The sequence below is a fragment of the Trachinotus anak genome, unplaced genomic scaffold (assembly GCF_046630095.1).
Source record: "Trachinotus anak isolate AG129_WGS33_773 ecotype Australia unplaced genomic scaffold, CSIRO_AGI_Tana_v1 ptg000015l, whole genome shotgun sequence".
In the NCBI taxonomy this organism is placed as follows: domain Eukaryota; kingdom Metazoa; phylum Chordata; class Actinopteri; order Carangiformes; family Carangidae; genus Trachinotus; species Trachinotus anak.
The window spans coordinates 16,521,318-16,543,361 of NW_027273866.1; the positions used below are offsets into that span (position 1 = coordinate 16,521,318).

The 22,044-nt window shown below is 42.8% G+C and overlaps 1 long non-coding RNA gene across 1 annotated transcript; it reads left to right on the forward strand.

The window, feature by feature from the left end:
• Positions 1-2,222: 2,222 nt before the first annotated feature.
• Positions 2,223-6,321, forward strand: LOC139632949 (uncharacterized). The gene is made up of 4 exons (XR_011693650.1): positions 2,223-3,799; positions 3,896-4,066; positions 4,379-4,499; positions 4,614-6,321. It is a non-coding gene; the product is annotated as an uncharacterized lncRNA (long non-coding RNA).
• Positions 6,322-22,044: the final 15,723 nt, after the last annotated feature.

Here is a 22,044-nt window from a genome sequence, read left to right on the forward strand (position 1 = left end):
AGCTGGAGAGGAAGGATAAAGAGTGGGAGGATGATGACTGAGGAAAAGAAGAGGAGGAGGAAGTGAAAAGGTGAACTTGAACTGAACTGAAACAAAAGAGGAGGAGGGAAGAAGTGAGGAAGAAAGTGATAAGGATGAGAAGTGGGAGGAGGAAGGGTTGGAGGAAGAGGAAGAGGAAAAAAGGAGGATGATGACTTGAAGGAAAAAGGAAGAAAAAGGAAAAACTAAGAGAGGAGAAGGATAAAGAGGAGGAACAGAGAAGAAGAAGAAGAGTGCAGCATGAATAATCAAAGAGGAAGAGGAGGAACAAAGAAGGAGAAGAGGGAGTAAGGGAGGAAGAAGAGTGAAAGGATGCGAGAAAGAAAAAAGAGAAAGAGGAGGAAGAGAGAAGAGAAGGAGGAGTAACTAATGATAGTGAGCATGGGAGGGGATGGAGGAGAGGGAGGATACAGGAAGAGGAGGAGTAGGAGGAAGAAGGAAAGTGAGGAGAGGAAAAGAGGAAGACAGAAGTATTTGAGAAAAAGAGAAAGAGAAGAGGAAAAGAGAAAAAAAGGGAAGAGATGAGAGGATGGATAGAGAGAAGGGAAATTAAAAAGAGGAAGAGGTGGATGAGAAGGTGGAGAAAACAGAAGCTGAAACAGACTCTTCTTAAACCTTCAACACATGAAGAAAGGAAAAGAAGAAAAGGAATAAGAACAAACATCCTGTATCGTTGGATCTCAGAGACAGTGACTCCTCTGCAGACATCCAGTCACTGTTTCATTCAAAAGCTCCATTCACAAAATACAGATTTTACAGCGACAGCAGCCTCACGTCCCTCTCTCACGTTTCTTGAATTGTTGTGGAGTGAAATCACACAGATGACGATGATGATGGTGGAACTGATGGAATCCCACCGTCCAGACCACATCTGGAGGAGATCAGGTCTCATCCAGGTAAGGTCACGTGACTAATTGGGGCGGGGGGGTCACCTAGCTAGCACTAGTGCTAACCTCTGGATCAGGAGCTGGTTTCAGCTGCTATTCATGAATCCAACCAAGCGTTTGATCAGTGGAGTTTTAGACGACTCCATTAAAACATAGAGATTAGCTGCTACTAGATATTCACACTGAACCGTTAGCCAGCGTTAGCTCGCTAACATCTCACCTGTTCAGACTGAAGTGTAAGGGAGATGATACACAGTTGAAACTTGATAAATACTATTTCATGATTCTGTCTTAGAAGAGAAGATTTTAAATTACATTTCACATGAACAACACAACCAGGTTCTCTCTCCAGGTTCTGCTGGTCCGCCGGCCCAAATGACCCACAGTTAGGTTCTGTTGCTAGGCGACATCTAGTGGTCGTAGTAATGATGACCAAAGGGAAAAGTGCGGTGACGTAGTTTATAGAGCGACAAAGTCCACGTCAGGAGGAGGTTGGGGTGGATGGATGGGTCAACAAAACACAGGAATATGAGAGCGGTGTGTTATTATTGTAACTATGACAACGGAGAGCGTCCAATCTTAAGGAATCACTTATTTTAACCCAGACCACAATAATTTCCTGAGCCTAACAAGTAGGTTTTGTGCTTAAACCTAACAGAGCCATGACTGTTTATAACTGTAACCATGGCAACGAAGGTCGGCTGCACCGCTGTCGGTACGCTCAGCGTGTGTTTTGTTAGACAGTCCCTCTGAAGAATTAGCTGCTGATCATTAGTACGAGTGTGTTTGCTGCTAAAAATCATCTTCAGCAGCCACAACAACTGTAGCAGTCAGGAGGGAGCTGTCATTAACAGCAGAGGTGCTGCTGAGCTGGACCACATCTGATGAGAAACCTGATCTGCAGGGTAGCACGCCGCCTAGAACCGGACCTGGACTGGAGGCCCGGGGGAACACATGACCTGCTGCACCTGACGGGTTGCATGATCTCACATGGGAAGGTGAAACGATGTCGTCTTCCTCCAGGTGAAAGTCACCTGCCACATGGAAAAATGTGTCAAGCCTGGTGAATGATGCCGATCAGAGTTCATTAAGATGGAAAATGAATGAACCCCCCAAGCCCCCCCCCCCCCCCCCCCCCCCCCCCCCCACACACACACACAACTCCACCACCTCCCCCCTCCCTGTCTCTCTGTTTGATTGACAGGGTGGACAGATGCTGCTCTATAAACAGGTAACCTGATCCACAGAGCCCATCTGGTCACAGCTCTGTTCAATTCACACTTCACACAGACACACACACACACACACACACACACACACACACTGAGATAAAAACATACACACACCCACTCCACTGACTCACACATCCATGCACACACACATGTTGAGAGACATAAAAAGATTCACACACACACACACACACACACACACACACACACACACATACACATACAAGCCTGTAAATATGGACCAGCATCAAATAAATATGGAGACGACACACACACAGTGACTCACACACATGCATACATAAATACATACATGAAGACGAGCGTGTGTGTGTTTGTGTGTGGTGGCGGAGGCGGCAGTGGAACGTCACCTGGGCAGGTCTGAGCGCACAGGAAGACCACAGGACGGAGGATTTGTGCTGTGATGCTGCAGGATGTGTGACCTGCCCAGGCGACACATCACATCACTGATCGAGAAGGCGCCACATGAATGGGATGGGTGTGACCTCGGTGTGACAGGATGTTCAGATAGCTGCTGTCCAACACAACAACACACAGGATACCTCACAAGCTGTAAACATGAGTACAACAAAAGTGCCACACAAAGAAATCCATACACAACACGTAGAGCACTCTAATCAGCTCAGTGATGACACCTGTGGACTTCTGTCACACCTGTCGACTCTTCACTGAAAACCGCGTATCTCCACCTCTTCTGAAGCCAACACTTAATCGCCGTATTCAATATTTATCGGCATTGCTGCCTATTTAAAGTTAATATCACAGTATGATGTTGTGTGTCTGTGTTAGTAGTTAATCAGAGGCGCTGAACAAGAATAACCACAAAGACACACAAAACAACCACATAGAGACACACAGCAAGTACAAAGAGATGCAAAACGACCAGGAAGAAATGCACAATGACTACAGAGACGCAAAATGACCATAAAAAGACACAAAACAAGCAAAACAGATGCAGACTGACCAAAAAGAAACACAAAATGACAAAGAAGAGATGCCAAACAACCACAACAACCATTCAAACAGCCCTCGCTTTAATCCATCTACGTTAAGAACTCAGTTTCTGGTGCTCCACTGTCTGGAGTTTGAATTTACAATAGTTTCCTCATGAATTCGTTAATTCTGGAGTCTTCGTACGATGGTTTGCTTTTCGACATCTGGCAGCGCTGGAAACGGTAACGACTGCGAGCGGCTCGCTCGGAGCTCTGCTCGCCACACGTCCGCTCTATTTCTGATGCATCGACTCTGAGGTGTGAAAGTGACTCATGAATCTAAAGCAGCGGCTTTATTTAGGATTCATGACTGACATGAGATCAATAGCCACACAAGTCATAAAGATAGTTCATGTGAAACGAATACACAGCAGCGTACGAACACACGGAGCAAACACACACAGGAAAATACAATTTATTCAGAGAGAAGCTGCATCAGTTTTATTTTCTCCTCTTCATCAGACGGAGTCTTCCTCACTCACACACTCCTGTCTGATGGAGCTGAGACTAATGGCTACCCAGGATGCATTGTGGATGCACGTGTACGCACAGCAAGTCAGGGCTCATCCTCCCTCCTGCTGTTGCCACGGTAACCACAGTTTGAGTGAAGACACAGACACCTGCACAGCTGATGGTGTGTTTAATATTCTCAGTTCACCTGTGTGTGTAAAGGCAGTCAGCTGTTTTCTACACAAACCATGTTTCAGTCACTGAGCTTCTCGGACCACAGCTTCCATCCACAGCTGCTCCAGCTGCACGACCCTCAGTGTGCTGACGCCAGGCGAATGTCCACAGGAAACGACACATGGGGCCGTCCAGTAGCTTCAGTCACCGCGTCTCAGACTGAGACTGAAGCACAGAATCAGAATTAATCTGCACAGAGACGTCATTCAAGAGCAATGTGAGAAAAATAAAAAACTGAAGCAATTATTCTGTTGTTTGAGGCCCTTTTCTCATAGGACTTTTATTTGTGTGTTTTTTGTTTTTTTTTGTATTTGTATTTTTCTTCAAAATCTTTTTCTTTTTGTTCTAAATCTATCATTAATTTTATGTAGTTATTGTGCTTTTTGGGATGTATTATTGTAAAAATAAAAAATAAAATACTATGGGGCATTTTCCCCCCAATTTTCTTTGATATATACTTTGGATTTAATGTGTATTTTCTTTATGAAAGTGTGTATTTATTGTAGTTTTCTGAATATTTGTGTAACAGAGTTGGGAACTCAGGTGACTGAGTGAGAGTGGAAAGTGAAGGGTGAAAGGCAACAGGTGAAACTAATTGGGGCCAATCACAAAGGTGGGAAAGACACAAGGGCAGGACACAGACACACAAGGTAAGTACTTTCAAAGTAAAACAGGAAATAATAATAAAGTCCAGGCAGGAAGTCACACATGGGGCAGTGTCCTCTGAATGTAGATGAACTCACTGAGTGGATTTTTCTGATCAGGTCAATGTGGGGCCCAGAGGAGGTGACGTTAAGCTTCTTCACTTCTCAAAAGAGGATTTTACATCTGACAATTTTAAATCCAGGGGGAACGAGTTATTTTTACTACTATTAATTAAAGTTTTTTTTTATCTGGTTTAACTTTTGTTTAAGGTTATGAGCAGTTTTATGAGCCAGGATTTATTTATTTTATTCTTCTCACTGTGTGAGTGTGAGATGTTGTTTATTCTTTTATTTATTTGATTGTGACTTTTATTTTGAAACTGCTTGGTCCCAGGTCTTTGAGAATCTGAGTATCTGCAGTTTTTAGATCTGAGTACTAGACTGTATGAATGAATGAATGAATGAATGAATGAATCACATGACTTCAGACTCCTATACCATATGTGATCTGTTCTATCTGTTGCCAGGTGAGCGAGGAGCATTTCCCGCTCTGTCACTGGTGCAAAATGTCAAAATGTTAAAATGAATAAAGTTTGAAGTTTCCCTCGTCGTTTTTCTTTGACTGTCTCCATGTTCGCAGCACAGTCTGATTTGCTGCCTCCGCTCTGCTAAAATTTCACAAACCGACTGTCCGCAGCTGTTTATATGGAAAATGCTAACCGCTAGTTGCTAATTACTGACTCCAAAGGCCCTTCCACATGGCCCCCAGTAAGCTAATGGCTAAGCGTAACCACCTCTCCAGTCATAGAGTAAGCTACCACCACAAGCTAACAGTTAACAGCTAACCAGTAATTATGAACAGCACCCTCTGCTTCACCCTTAAGGACTTATCATGTTGTTTAGCCATTAGCATACGCTAGCACGCTGCCCTAGCACGGAGCCCAGCTCGCCCTGTGCCGCGCTGGCATTTCAAAGTGGTAATTATCACAAACTGGTTGGCAAATGCTACTTAGCCTCGGCCAGGGGTCAGAGGAATTATGGGAGAATGAGTCCTGAGAGTCAGGTGGGGGCGTGGCCGGCCGGCAGTGGAGTGCTTTGTTTTGGATAATGATAGATTTTAGCAGCGGGCCACTTCACCGCACACTCACCTCTTCACACTCGCACACTCTCCTCATGTCCTTTCTCCTTCATCGCTTCCTTCCCTATCTTCTCCCTCCCTTCCTCCCTCGTTCTTGTTTACAACAAACATCTCCAGTAAACATAATAACAGAGGGCACCGACCTGTTGCTAGGCGACAATTACAGGAACAACAGCGATGCAGGGCAGAGACGCCAGATGACTGAGTGTGTGTGTTTGTGTGTTTGTGTGTGTGATGATCACCACGCAGCAAAAGCAACCAAACACACAAACAAACAAACAAATAAACCAAGAAGAAACAGACGTCAGACTCTGAATGCTCCCTCCTGACGCGGTATCAGACTCTCCAGGACCCGTGACCTGGATCCTGGAGGTGTGAGTGATGATGTGCTGAGCAGTTTTGTTGTTGTTGTTTTTTAAACTGGTGTGTGTTTGATGTGATGCTGTTCTGAAACTGGACTGATGGTTGGGACTAAACACAGTGAAGGATCAGTCTAGTTTCTGGCTGATGCCGATGCTTCCTGTTTGAACTCAACAACTCTGCTCGAGGAAAATAAATTAACTTGACTAAAAGAAAATGGGCCCCGGGCCACAAAATGTCTTTTGTGGTGTTTATTTATTTATTCATTTTTTGTTTCTCTGTGTTTTGTTTTTATCTGTTTGTGGTCGTTTTATTTCTCTTCGTGGTGGATTTGTGTTTCTTTGTGGTGATTTTTTTTGTTTCTTTGCGACTGTGGTTATACAAATTATATATATATATATATATATATATATATATATATATATATATATATATATATATATATATATAAAATCTAGGTTACCTGAAACCTATATTTATTTTCTAATTTCTCTCTTATTTTTTATATCACATTATTTTAGTGTTTTACTGTGGTGTTTGTGTTTTCTTGGTTCTGTTGTGTGTCTGTCTTTGGTCTGGTGACATGAGGGCAGGGGGAGATGACATTAAGGGAAATTAGATGATTGTATTTCCTCCTGTGTTCGTGTTGTTGTGTATTGTTGTCTGAACTGGGGGGTCCTGGAGAATTCAGTGTAAAATCTTTTTCTCCTCATATTTATTGTTTCTAAACTGTAGTTTCGTCTGTCTCTGCTGACTTTGACTCTGTGGATGTTTCTAACAGAAGTTTTATCTCTTATCTTCAGGTACAATCTGTTCCATCCTCTGCACCGTCGCCTACAGAGAACCACAAGGCTCAAATTTAGGTCTTCTCTCATTCTGCCTTGTGTCATAAAACTCTGACTCTGCTGTAATATTGAAGTTCTTACATTTACATCAGGTGAACACTGGAGGAATCAATCATTTTACACACAGTCCTACAAGACTAAGACCTTTTACCATGAATACACTGTGAGCACTTTAATTTTGCAGCCACTGCTTCATTTCATGTGAGGACAAAAACCTACTTTACCTCATAAAGAAAACAAATAACCTGAGGGTGGGAGGGGGGACTGAAGGTCAGGCTGAAACATGCAGTAACAGTACATTTACTCATGGATTGTACTGATATATATGTACATATACATATAGCTATACATATATATGTACTTACAATATTCTCAAATATTATCATTTTATGCTGCTTTATTCTTCTGTTGCTCATAATATTCAAGACGTAAAAAATACTTGTGTACTGCTGCTTCACTGATAATACTTCTTCTTTTAAAGTAGGATTTTAAATGCAGGATTTTTACTTGTAGTGGAGTATACATTGCAGTATTAGTACTTTTACATGAGTAAATGATAAGTACTTTTCCACCGCTGGAAACATACATCAAGAAAAAAAAAGGTTTTCACAGCATCTGGTTAGACTGAAGCTGGTGGCAGAGGTCAAAGGTCACAGAGTGCTTCTTAACTTACACAGGCCACACACGCACACACACACACACACACACACACACACTGCAACTGCACAATAAAGAAGGTGCACTATCAATTTACATGAGGGAGATTTTTAAGGATCACTGAACGACTTGCTCTCACACTTACACTTCACACACACACACACACACACACACACACACACACACACACACACACACACACACACACACACACATATCCTCCTGATGAAGACTGAAGCTGTCAACACGCCCTCTGAAAGCACACACACACACAGACACACAGACACAGACACACACATTCCTTCAGCTGCTGGTAGACTGAGTTGAAACCCCTGATCTTCCAGATGGCACATTTCAGCTCAACTTAATGTTTTTTTTCCAACCTTTATTTGTCTGTGGGACGTTGACAGACTCCAGTTTCACTTCATCCATCAACTGATTTATGAATCGATCTGCCCTGAGGTCCTTTGTTTCTGTCTTCACACATTAACCACCTCTGTAAAATCAGGTCTGCTGGTTCAACATTTACCGTCAGTGGCTTTAAAATCAGAAAACAACTGACACAATGTGGGATTTTATATGAAGCTTTTAACGACTGGGGTTTGGCTGTAGATCAGCTGTTACTGACAACAAACAAACAAACACTAGAGTCCAGTGAAACCCTGATCACTGATAGACCACCCCACTCTCTCTCCGGTGTGTGATCCACTCTCTGTAATAGACTCTCGACCATCAGTTTGGACTAAATAGTGAATATTGTGTGTGATGAACTGCTTCAGATCGATGCAGCTGATGCGTTCTCCTCCTTTAATGACTCGGGAAGACATTTATTAAAGCGAGTGGGCGGGAAATCGATCCTAACCAGACTGCAACCACATTACTGCCTCACCCATGTGTGTGTGTGTGTGTGTGTGTGTGTGTGTGTGTGTGTGTGTGTGTGTGTGTGTGTGTGTGTGCTGACCGTATCTACAAATACAAACTGAACAGGCTACAGTGGACAGAAGTCTGCACTGTTACATTATCTGCTGCTGCATTCAAAGTCAAATAAAAGGAGGGAAAAAATCATGACAAGGCATTTTACTGCCAAAACTAGATTTAAGATTTGGTACAAAAAAAAAACACCAAGCAAAGCAAATCCGAGCGAATGAATCAGATACTTTAGATCCACAACAGCGAAGTGCTGAAAACAGCATAATTCAGTTTTTGCATTTATTAAATCAAAGCTGTTGAAAACACGTTTCACTTTCATGCACATCATACGACAGCAACCTGGAGTTTATCCACCCTCGTTTCCCCCTGACTTTTAATTGACTCCTGATTTTTATTTCAGGAAATAAAGTATTCCTTTAATATTCCCTTCAGTTAGCAAGCTAACATGCTAACTTACGTTAGTGCTTCAATGAGGCCTCTAAGTGAAATGATCTCAACAGCAACTTAACTGCGTGGTTTGGATGTTGGGAAATCAGTTAAATATCTTTGAACAGTCTATCCTGCTGAACACTGCCCTGCTAGCTAATGTTAGCTTAACTTCACCAGTTAGTAAATTTGCTGATGCGTTCCACTTTTGATAAAGCTAGGCTAGCAGTTTCCCCCGCCTCCAGTCTTTGTGCTAAGCTACAGTGGGCTAAACACATCCTGCACAGACATGCACTCAGGGATCAGAGTTAGCTATTTTTGTAAGCTGGGCATAGTGTACACACATCTTAATTTAGACCGAGTCAGTCTACGAAACATAATTCACTGAGCTAAATAATGTTCCAGTGACTTGGCCCAAGTAAATACATCTGTGGATGGAACAGAGATTAAACAGACATCCATCCGAGGAAGACGGCCAACAAGAGTCTGCTCTGGTTCCTATAAAAAGCTGACGAAGAACAAGTGGTCAGTAATCCCATGTCCCCTGAATGCATCACACAAATAACTGCAAACGGTGTGGACAAATGAGGAACATGCCGGAGCATGGTCAGCAAATGTACCAGCAGAGATATGAGACGTGCTGTGTGTGTGTGTGGGTGTTTGTGTGTGTGTGTGTGTGTGTGTGTGTTTTGATGGAGGACAGAGACACTTAGTCTTTGCAGTAAACACTCATCTCTTATTAACACACCACATCTCTAAAACATGAAGCTCTGCCGGCAGCGGAGGATCCGTCCTCAGTCCTCATCAGGCTGCGAGGGAAATACTGAACACACACTCTGACCTCCACACACACACACACATACACACGAGAGGGGTGTGTGTGTGTGTGTGTGTGTGTGTGTGTGTGTGTGTGTGTGTGTGTGTGTGTGTGGCCAGACGAGGGTAATATCTGCTGACTGATGGCGGTGACGACAGGAAGGTCCTGAAGCAGCCATCACTAACCAGGACTGTAAACACACTGAGGGAGAAGGAGAGGGGTGTGTGTGTGTGTGTGTGTGTGTGTGTGTGAGAGTGTGTATGTTCTTGGATAAATATGTCCATTAATTAATTGATTGATTATTATCATGTTACTGATGTCAGGTTGTCGTGGTGACAAGCTGCAGCTGTTGAGAGAGTTTGTGTGTGTGTGTGTGTGAGAGAGAGCTGGGAACTCTGGACTCGGACGTGGTCTGAAGATCCTGACCTGTATCTGCACATGATTGGCTGATTGAGAAGCTGCACAAATGATCAGGTTCCTTTTTGTGGATATTGATTATAACTCTGTCCCACACTGTTTTTTTCTTGAATGAAAAACACACTGAAACTGTTTTGGTGCCGTGACTCTCTGACATCACAGTGATCAGTTGTTGTGTTAATTACAGACACACACACACACACAGTCTGAAAACCACCAAGGTGTAAAACCTGAATCTGAAAAATGTGACTTCAAATTGGATTAAAGTCAATTTGAGCTTCTGTCAGACAAACTCAATACTGACACATGAGCAGAGAGGATATGACATCACTGACAGGCGACCAATAAGATGTTACCGTGATTAAAATCACAGATTTCTCTGTTTGAGAACTGATGGAAACATGAGTTGTTTTTAGACATTTTGATGTGGAACAGTTACAGATTATTAAGCTGATTTTTAAAGCACATGTCTTTATTCAGAGTGACTGTGAACATGCTGTCACCTCAGTGACTCCAGTGTAAAACCACAATCGACCACTGTGAACATGTGTCCTCCTGTTATTTGCAGGATATGAACTTAAATACATAAAGTGAACTGAGAAACATTAATGATCAGCTGTAGATCATGTGGTCAGTGTGGTCCTGTGGGTGCAGCTCAGCTCATTAACGATCAACCTGCTTTATAAGAGTCAAAGAGGACGAGAGGAGCTGATGTCACCTCAACTCCAGCTGTTTATTTTTGTGGATTTATTATTTATTTCATATCTCGCCTGCTCTAGAACCAGCCCTGGTCCTGCACATCCCTCAGAGTCTATGAGCCAGGACGGATCTGATCGACCCTGTGTGACGTCTTCAGTCAGGATCGAAGGAGCCGGAGCCTGAGACAGCTTGTGCCGCGACCTCTGACCTCTCACCTCCTTACAGTTTGTAGGGTTGTAATGTTGATCTGCGCGTAACTGAAGCTTGTTTTACCGCTGACCTCGCTGTGAGTCACTGAGAGGCAGACGGATGATGAAGCTGGATGAGGAGGCAAAACAAAATATTTTAATGATGTGAAAAAGGTGCAAAAGAAACTTCCTGATGAAGGAGAAGAGGAAGAGGAGGGGGTGAAGAGGAAAAGCCAGGATGTAAAGCGAGATGTAACTTGAGAGACAGAGGTGCGAGTTAATGTGTCCATCTCTCTGAGTGTGTGTGCAGTCTATTTATCCATCACAGAGAGAGTGTGTGTGTGTGTGTGTAAGGCGATTACAGATCTGGAAGCTTTGGTTACATTCCCCTCTCTCATCCTGCCATCCTGTCCGACCAAACAGCGGTGGGTTTGATGGTTTTAGTGCCTCTCCGCTCGATGCAAATCTCATCACCAGTTTTTAGACACGAACACTGGGAAGCGACAAACAGAAACCGGAGAGAGGCCGCATTAACGCCGCCGCGGCTCCTTCAAGAAAAGAAAAAGGAAACCAGTGGCTGAAAATATGGCGTCAGGTTTCAGCCGTTTGGAAAATATCCTCAATTTGATCAAAAATTTATAATGTGACTTTTAGAGCAGCTTGGGTTTCCTGGAGGCTGCTGCTGCACATTATACAGCTCCTTTAATGTGGTTAACACACTTTAACACACCACACTGCCCTGCACTCTGTGTGTGTGTGTGTGTGTGTGTGTGGTAATGCAATATGAGTCTACACGTGTGTGTGAGTCTGTGTGTAGTGGTGTAAAAAATTATTAATATGTATAATTTCCTGAACAACATGTTTGTAAAAGCCTTTAAACTGTTTTGTGTTGTGTTTTATGTTCTCAGTGTTTTTAAGTGTTGGGTGATAAAGAGAATATCATCAATATATCATTAACATATTATGAGATATTATCCATACTGAAATATTATTTATGACACATATGTCCCTATATGAAGAGTGATGTTGCCATATATCAGGCCGTATATTATTATCACATATATACATCCTCTGGATGTATAAATATAAAGTTTATAACTTATATGAAATACCCATAGTAAAATCTGTGTGTGTACAAATATCTATCATATATATTTAATATGCTGTTTATTAAAACGACATACATAAACATACAAAAAAATGTCACACATTCATATATGATTTTCATTAATTTCTCATGTGTATCGTCCAATTCTGGGAAAGTGGTCTCAGACTTTTGGACTCTACTGTTTATAATATCAACATATGTTGACAGGCTTTGGGATGGATATGTATTCACATCACATATGTCTGCAATACAAGCACAAACATATTTGTATATATGTCAATATATGAAATTGTTGTAAATTAATAAATATTTTTTTACATATATTTCTGTTTGAAAATTCAATATATGTACATATATTACATTTGCATATGGGGTACTTTTTATATTTTCTGGACAAATAAACAACAAATAAAATACCTGATATTTTGTATTATTTTCTGTATTTTGTCAAATTGATGTAAAAATGATAAAAAATCAATAAAGCAATAAATCAGTCCTGCTCATTGATTTACAGCCAGATATCTGTGACAGATGAATCTCCTCCACCTATAGTTTTAAACACAGTTAAATGTGGTTTAACCTGATGCATCCTAACAGAAGTTTGATACTGATAAAGAGTGAGTTTCTCTCAGTGACTGTGCTGAGATCTGATCCTGGTGCAGCCACAATCCAGACAACACTTATAGATACGATGCGTAAACTTAAAGGTCCTGTGATTGGACGTCGTCATCCAGGTGACCAATCAGACACAGCCAGCAGATGGAGGAGGCTCGTGGTGAAGCTTCACGTCCTTCATCAACTTTAAGCTCTTCAGAAAATGAAAGTGTTTCATTTTCTACTTTTTTATATTCTATTTTTTTTTCTTTTTTCTCCTGATCTGCAGCTTTCTTTAGTTTTTCATTCTACTTTTCTCCTTCTTTCTCTCTTTCACTTTATTTACTGTTACTTTCTCCGCTGTTTCTTCTTCCTGTCTCTGACTCGTTTCTCTCTGCGACAGTTTTTATTTGTATTTGATCCGTTTTGTCTCGTTTCCAGCCTCTCGTTCCCTCTTTCCTTCACTTGTCACTCAGCTCTGTATCTTTTCTTCCACCTGTTTTGATCCACTTTGTCTCCGTCTCCCTGTCGTCCCCTCCTCTCCCTCCCTCCCCTCGGCGCTGCCGTGTTTATGTTTCACTTCATATCGAGTTGTTCCTCTGCTGATATCAATATTGTTCGCTGCCTGCAAATCAATAAGAAGGAATAAAAACTTTACCAACCCAATCAATTACGCCCACTTCATTTTCATAACTCGACTCCATCGTCCTCGTCGCCGCGACAACAGCCTGATGATCCTGGCGCTCTCCTGGGACATGAGCCTCCCCCGCTCCCCCCTTTATCCTCACCCCTGCCCCCCCCCGATCCTGCTGCATTAGGTCCAGAATTGTTAACGAGGTATCAGATTCTGCGATGATGGACGTTACAACGAGACACTTTGAGAAAAATCTGAGGCCGGATCGGTTTACGTCTAAAACGACGGGATGGGATCAATAACAATATTTTCCCTGGAAAACAGCAGCCTCTTCCCCTCCATAAGCACAATCTTCACCCCCCCCCCCCTCACCCATCCACTTTAAAAGCTCCTTCACATTCATTTTTAATGGTGGTGGTGGTGATGGTGAGGGGGGAGGGGGGGGTTAGCAGGGTTAGCAGGCTGCGTGGTTAGCGGCGGCGGCGGAAGGCTAATACACCGACAGCTGTGCCGTGTGCCGGGGCCAAGACGCCGTTTGGGTCCGGGGGGGGGGGGGGTCAGTGTCAGCGGCTAATTGGTTCCTTGGCTGTGACACTCGATCCGGCTGATCCAATCAGAGGAGACAGGATGGAGACACAGAGAGAGCTGAAGGCGAGATGAAGTAACAGGAACAGACCAGATCAGACCAGACCAGACCAGACCAGATCAGACCAGACCAGACCAGATCAGACCAGACCAGACCAGACCAGATCAGACCAGACCAGACCACACCAGATCAGACCAGACCAGACCAGACCAGACCAGACCAGACCACACCAGATCAGACCAGACCAGACCAGATCAGACCAGACCAGACCAGATCAGATCAGACCAGACCAGACCAGACCAGACCAGATCAGACCACACCAGACCAGACCACACCACACCAGAACAGACCAGATCAGACCAGACCAGACCAGATCAGACCAGACCAGACCAGACCAGACCAGACCAGACCAGACCAGACCACACCAGATCAGACCACACCAGACCAGACCACACCAGACCAGACCAGACCAGATCAGACCAGACCAGACCAGACCAGACCAGACCAGACTCATACTATGTATTTTTACTGAAGTCAGGGTTTAATACTTGTACTGTGTCGTATTTTTACCTCATGATGTTTGTACATAGAAGATGGAAACTGCTGGTCCAACACAGACAGACAGAGAGACAGACAGACAGAGACAGAGAGACAGAGACAGAGAGACAGACAGAGAGACAGAGAGACAGAGACAGAGAGACAGACAGACAGAGACAGAGAGACAGAGAGACAGAGAGACAGAGACAGAGAGACAGACAGCTGACACAGGACATCCTACACCTCCTCTGCTGGTGGTCTCTCTGTGCTGCGCTGACCTGAGATCAGCTGAATCTGATCCTGCAGACAGACACTAATGAAGGGCCCAGTTTGTAAAGTGTTGACCTCGTCGTGTTTTACACCAATTAAGATTTTATTTCGTGAATTATGAAAAAGGAGAAAAAGAAAAAAAACCATTTAATCATTTGGTTTTTTTCTTGCCAGAATTACACAAAAAGTACTGAACGGATTTTCTTCAAACCTGGAGGAGGGATGAGCCGTGGTCCAGGGAGGAGCCCAGTGAAGTTCGGTGCTGATCTGGTTACTGCAACATGAGGCGTTTTACGTCCTGGTGGAGGGATGTGCTCTGCTGAGCTGCATTAGTTTCAATGATATCTGTGTGGCATTTTGTATGTTTATTTGAACAGTGTAATATGTGCAGAGGGAGAGACATGATACTGTGAGAGGTGACAGCTCTGATGAGTGAGAGGAAATCATTTACTTATTCACTGGAAATAATGAGGAGGAATAAATCAAATCAACAGAGTATATAACTCAAAGTATGTGGACTTTCCTTATTTACTTTAGTGTAATTTTAATCTGGGTAGTTTTTTGTTTTTCCTGGTTTAGTTCAAATAAACAGAAATCTAAATTCTGCATCATACAGTGATATTTTACACAATATTCTTCCACCTGGTGTCGACAGTTTGGAGCAGAGAATTTTAGAAGTCGTCTGTCCTGACAGTCATCTCTAAACGGCGTTTAAGCAGCGAGGCGTGAAAACATCAAGAAGCTGAGATCAGAGACTCTCAGAGACTCTTGAGTCTGTCAGCCACTCGACCCCGAACACAAGTGCTGCTGAAGAGGGGTCAAACACACACACACACACACACACACACACAGCAGGGTTTCTCTCGACCTCTCTGCAGGTTCAAAAGGAGGATTAACCCTCGGATGCTGTGGTGACATCTTCACTTCCTGTTGGTCAGCTGACCTCACACTTCACATTAAAAGTTGAGCTGGACGGATCCTCTGAGGGACGCAGACAACAAAGGTTTGACCCCCAGACGACCTGAGCCGTCTGTTTAGATGTGATGAAGCTTAGTTGTTAAATTGAAAACTCATTTTATATCAAGTTTGAACCTAGAAGCTAAACTCATGCAGACTACACGTCAACTCATTAATCTCAGTCTAAACTACACTAAACTATTGTCAACTCAAACTGAACTCATGTAATCTCAGACTCATTTATACTAAACTGAAATTTCAACTCAAATTCAATTGTTCTCAAACCTAAGTTCAAACTCATCAAAGGTCAAATTGAACTTAACGGAACTAAGTTAACATAAACTAAACTAAACTCCAACATTAACTCAAAAGAAACTAAAGTGAACAAAAACTAATCTAAACTTAAACTGAACAAAAGTCAACTCAAACTGTTCCTAAACTACACAACCTAAACGTTTCTTAATTCAGCTCAATCTAAACTAAACTAAACTAAACTAAACAGAAAGTCTGAGCTAAAATTTAAAAAATGTTTTGCTGGAAGTTAGATTAACAGAGAAAACTTCACCTAAACTGAAAAGGACTAAACTCAACATAAACTAATATCAACTCAAACTGCAGTCAATTAAAATTAAACTAAAGTTAAACTAAATGAAACTCAGACTAAACTGAACTCAACTAATGTTTAAAGTTAATGTTCAAATTTAAACAAAATTTCACTAAATTAAACTCAGAATAACTGTGACCTTGACAACAGAAACTGACAATTTCAACTACACAGGTGTCATTTAAACGCCACTGAGATCCATCAGTTCGGTTCCTGCCACCTTTAAAAAAAAGCTCCGCCCACACAGTTTGACTGACAGGTGTTGTCTGAAGCAGGAAGTGATGACGAAGAGGGGGCGGAGGATCTTCCCAGCGTCTGATGTCGTGGTGATTCATCATCTGAGCAACAAAATGGCTTCCTGCTGCAGCAACGCTGTCAGCAATTAGAGCGAGTTTAACACGTCTTTGTCTCGCTGCAAATTACTGTTCACAGTGCTATTAATTTACTCTGTGTGTGTGTGTGTGAGTGTGTGCGTGTGTGTGTGTGTGTGTGTGTGTGTGTGTGTGTGTGTGTGGAGACCCTGCATGAATCCTACTGAGAGTAACAGTGAAAACCACTTCAGATCATCCTGGGAATCACGTCTCTCTCTTCTTTTCTTTCGTTGTCTCTGACTCCTCTTTCTATCTTTTTGTCTCTCTCTCTCTCTCTCTCTCCTTCATGTCCCTCCTCTCTGTTCTTATGTTTTTCTCTGACTCGTCTCAGGATCTTAATTAATCAGAGTTTTGACGATTACAAGTTAAACGTACGAGTGAAACAGTTATTTTCTTTCTCAGAGAGGAGGAGCCAATAAACAAGGTCCCAGCTGAGTGGCCAATCAGAATACAGGGCACAGGCTCACTCTGGATTTTCATTGGGCATCAATCAATCTGATTGATTGATTGTTTGAAAATGACCACAAAAGATGCAAAATGACCACAAAGTTGCAACAAAACTACATAATAAAAGTAGAAGAGTTTGTATCTTTGAACAAAAGTTTCAGCAGAATTAACGTCATGTACTGACTCATTAAAAGCTTCTTTACTCTTGACAGTCCACTAGAGCGTTTGGAGTAGGATTTTTGACGCCAGGTGTCCGTGGACGAGGACGTGCTCTTTAGCCTTTCAAAGAATCATGAGTGTCGTACTGTGCAGAGATCAGGACCATCAGCTGTGACCGTGTGAACCTGCCTCACTGCTGAACAACTGTCTTTTTAAATCAGTCCAGATAAAGAACTTTTATTGTTACTGTGTGAATTAAAGTGAAATGAGCTTGGCCCTTGTTTTCTTCTTCTCTCCCTCTTTCTCAGCCTTTCCATCTTACTCTTCTCCTCCATCTCCCTCACTACTCCTCCCTCTCTCCTTATCTTCCTTTCTCCCTTCACTTTCTCTCCATCTCTTGTTCAACCCCCCCCCCCCCTTCTCTAATTACATCATTTTTTCTCCCTCTCTAATATTTGATCTGTTTCTCTTCCATAAAGTGTCTCATTAAAATTAATCACAGGCTGTATTATATCGCTACCTGCGGTGAAAAGTGACAGATTTGCCGATTGCTGCCGTTCAGTGAAGGAGGCTGAGTGTATGTGTGTGTGTGTGGAGGGTGAAGTCAAATGGCATCGCGCTCCGTGTCAAAATCACTTGAGAAAAAAAATTCACCAGGTTCATTTGCTCTTTCATTTTACACCACAAAATCATGTCTTCTTCATCATCATCATCATCATCGTCATCATCGCTTTTTTCTAACATCACTCTCATGTACAGACGAACTCAATTAAACATGTAAAGTGAAAAATTGTCATTTTAATCAAATTTTATTTCAATTTTTGTTGAAATGAAATAAAATTCTGAGGGTCCAGTTTCTTCTGTGAAGATTTGAATCTTTAATCTATTAATACTGTGAAAGTATCAAAGCCTCAGTCCACAGAGAAATGCACACAGCCTGTATTCAGAAACTGAGCCTTAAAACCAGCCGTCAGGACTTCTGGAACTTTGTGATGTCACAACAAAGCAGTCTCAGCCACGCCCCAAGCCCCGCCCACCTGGACCCACCATCCAACCTTCTAGGATTTGGTTTCTCTGAGTGTTTACCTGAAATCTGCTGTATTTTTATTTAATCACCCAGAAAACCAATCAGAAGTGAATCAGAGGAGAGACTCAGATCCTGTCTTCTGGCTGACTGACCTGTTGTTACTAGAGAGAAGCCTGAGAGAGGAGATGTAAAACTACACTGAGATGGCTTAAAACCACAAATATATCTTCTGATGGAGATCAACACTTCAGATCGAACACAGAAGAAAAACAAAATATGGACCTTTAAAAAGACAACATTTCAATATGCAGCCAAACCAAACTCAATACTAAAATACAGTAATTTAAGTGCCATTAAAACAACAGACATATCTAAAAAAGACTCACCTTTTTTTCTTTTCTTCTTCCATTTAAACCCAGACGTGGTCGTGTGTGGACCTGCGGACGCTCAGACCCCTGCTGATCAGGCTGCAGACCGTTGGTTCAAGGCTCTGACACATTCAGAGGTTAAATCTTTAAGGAGAGGGAAGAAAGAAAAGAGGACGAAGCAGCTTAAAGTCTTTTAGGAACAAACTGTTTAACCTCCACTGACCTGCTGGCTCTGATTAAAGGAGGATTCCACCATTTTTCCTGTCAACCTGCTGTTTGCCCTGCCAGCCTCCTAACCCCCGATCACCTCAACACACACAGGAAACACAGCAGCCCAAAGACACAGCAGGTACATGTGTGTGTGTGTGTGTGTGTGTTTGTTGTGTCCTGCCGTGCAACTGACCTGCTGATCGCCCAATCCACTAATTAGCAGCTTTGTCTCTCTCACTGCTGGCAGCCCAGCTCCGCCTCTGATTGGCTGTGAGGAGGAAGTAAACACACACACACACACACACACACACACACACACAGAGGGTGAGGGTGAAAACAGCAGCTTTGTTTTGGAGGAAATGAGTTTGTCTCTTTGTGTCCATTCAACTAAAGAGGAGGTTTGTGTTTGCAGGTGAGCTGTTGTTTCTTCCTCACTCCCCTCCTCTTCCTCCTCTTCCTCCTCTTCCTCCCCTGTACCTTCCAACCTTTGTGCTGTGGTTGGAGTTATAGAGCTCCATCTGTCTGCCGGTTTCTCGGCTCACAACATCTGGACAGCTGTTGGATGGACTGTGATAAAACGTGAATGTTTGATGATCCTCTCACCTGCTGAACGTTAGCATGGTAGCACGAGCACTGAGGGGAAGCATAACTTTAGCTTTTAAACATGCTAACAAACAGTCTCATGCTACATGTAGCATGCTTAATGCTACATGGCAGTGCAATGAAAACTATTAGAGATGAACAGGCTAATGTCAGCATGTCTACTTCCTGGTTCAGATGCTGGTGTCGGGTTTTGTTCTGCTGCTAACAGGGAACACTGCTCCAAAAGACTCAGAAGATCAGACCTGGGATCAGCACATTATTAAAGGATCTTAGGGACATCCCTAAGGATAACTGCAGGCATGCTAACATGCTAACATGGGCTCTCATGCAGTCCCACTGAAGTCGGAACAACTGGGAAAGAAAACACAGAGGAGAGTCAACGTCTGGTCGATGTCTTGCAGATCAACTTTTTCCGAACATTTCATCTGTAACATGTTGTCGTAGACTGAACTAGATCAGTTAGTGGGACCATGTGGGAGGCAGTGAACGCAGCATTAATTCTTAAATTGCTTCTGAGTTTGGTAATGACATGACATGACTTCCCTCAGGACAGACGCTGCTTCCTCCCTCCCTTCCTTCCTTGCAGCCTTCCCTCTCTCCTGTCCCACAGCTGACTGATCAGCTGAGAGCCCTGATCCTGGCTGTAAAACCTCCCGCTGCCTCATTATTTGTTTCTCTTTAGTGCAGCTCCACCTGTAGCCTCTCAGAGCGTTGTGTGTCTGTGTGCTTCCAGTGTGTGTGTTTTTCGGGTGGGGGGGTTAAATCCACAGCCTGCTGGGTGTCTTGACGTCTTTTGTGGCGGCAGACAAAGCCCCGTCCTGCCGCTGCTCTCTGGTTCTTCAGAGGGACAGTGGAGCGAGGACTGACCCCCGCGCCGAGCTGTCAGCGTCTGACGAGGAGAGAACAACACTCGACTGACATGAGTCCAAATACCAAGGCCATCATCATCATCACCTTCATCATGAGGAGGCACTGGAGGAGTAACCGATCTTCAGATTATCTGAGGTGTTTGAGGGAAAAACTAAACGTATCTGCTTCTACCACAGACTCAAACTCTGTAAATATGTACATGAAGACGACCTGCACTGATGACATCATATTTTAATTAGTGTAACATCACAGAACAACAAACAGACGACTTCTGACAAAGTTTTCAAAGTTGTATCATATTGTTGGATCATCAGGCTGTGAAGTAAAGTCCTGATAACTGAGCCAAACCAAAGGCATCAGGTTTTGAGAAGGATCCAGGTTTCAGTTATTTGCAAATGCTACAAAGCTCCTCTGATGGTTTCATGTGCGAGTGAACACACTCCCTCAGTGAGATGCGTCTCTTTCATCACACGATGTAGAGGAAAGACCTGGTGACGTCATAGTGACATCATACCAGAAACATTAAAATTAAAATAAAATAAAATAAAATAAAATAAAATAAACTGAAATGTTTCACTATAGTTTCAGTGTCTAGGTTGAATCTGAATATGACACAGACATTAAAAAATAAAAATATATATATTTTTTAACCATTTTAGCAGCTGCATGTGGAGACAGAAATCAGTTTATAATAAAAAGAAATCCAACACTTGTGTATCCTGCTGAAGGCCATCATCAGCGGGTTCTGGTCCAGGTTCAGGACTGAAATTAAGTTTCTGTACAACAAATGTGAAACAAAGAGAAATGTTAAACCTAGATAATCTGTCAGTAAAATGAGGAGATTGTTTTGATATCTGCAAAGCTGCAACATGACAATTCACTGTCAACACTTCTCATCTGTTCCCTCCACGACGCCTGACGTCCAGAATCCTCCACCACAGTCTCTCAGCATCAAAGTCGTCTCATTCGTTACCTTTTAGGAGCTTTTTGTGTTTAGAAAGAAAAAATAAAAACTGAGAAACTTGAGGTGTGAAGCTCCTCTGATGGTTGAAGCGGTTCGACTGTGTAATTTGAATATTTCCTGATGGGGCTGAACTTGCAACTTTTCTCCCTGAACTCCAGACGTTTTAACTTTAAACAGAGACGTGAGAGAAGAAAAGAGAGAAAACAGGATTTGTGTGGAGGAATGTCCCAGAGAGAGAGAGAGAGAGAGAGAGAGAGAGAGAGAGAGAGTTAAACCTTAATCCTCTTACCCTCTGTTTTCTCCTCCGACATGTTAACCAGTCAGAGCAACACTAATCCTCCAGAGGGACGAGGGGAGACAACCCTGCTGCTGAGGGAGGGAGAGAAAGGAAAGAAGGAAGGAAGAGGAAGTAAGGAAGAAGGAATCATGGAATCAAGGGAGGAAAAAGGACAGAGGGAGGAAATAATGGAAGGAAGGACAAAAAGGAATAGGAGGGAAATGGGGAAGAAAAGAAGGAAAAGATTGAAGGATAAAGAAAGGAAAGAAGGAAGTAAGGACAGAAAGGAGGGAGGGAAGTGGTGAAAGTGATAAAAGCAAAGGAACACACACAGGGGTTCCTGGGAGGAAGGAAGAAAGGAAGGAAGGAAGAGAGGAAAGTAAGAAGGAAGGAAGTGAAATGGAAAAACCAAAGGAAAGAAGGAAGGAAGGAAAAAAGAGGGAGGATTAAGATGAAATGAGGGAAGCAAGGATGGAGGAAAAGAAAAG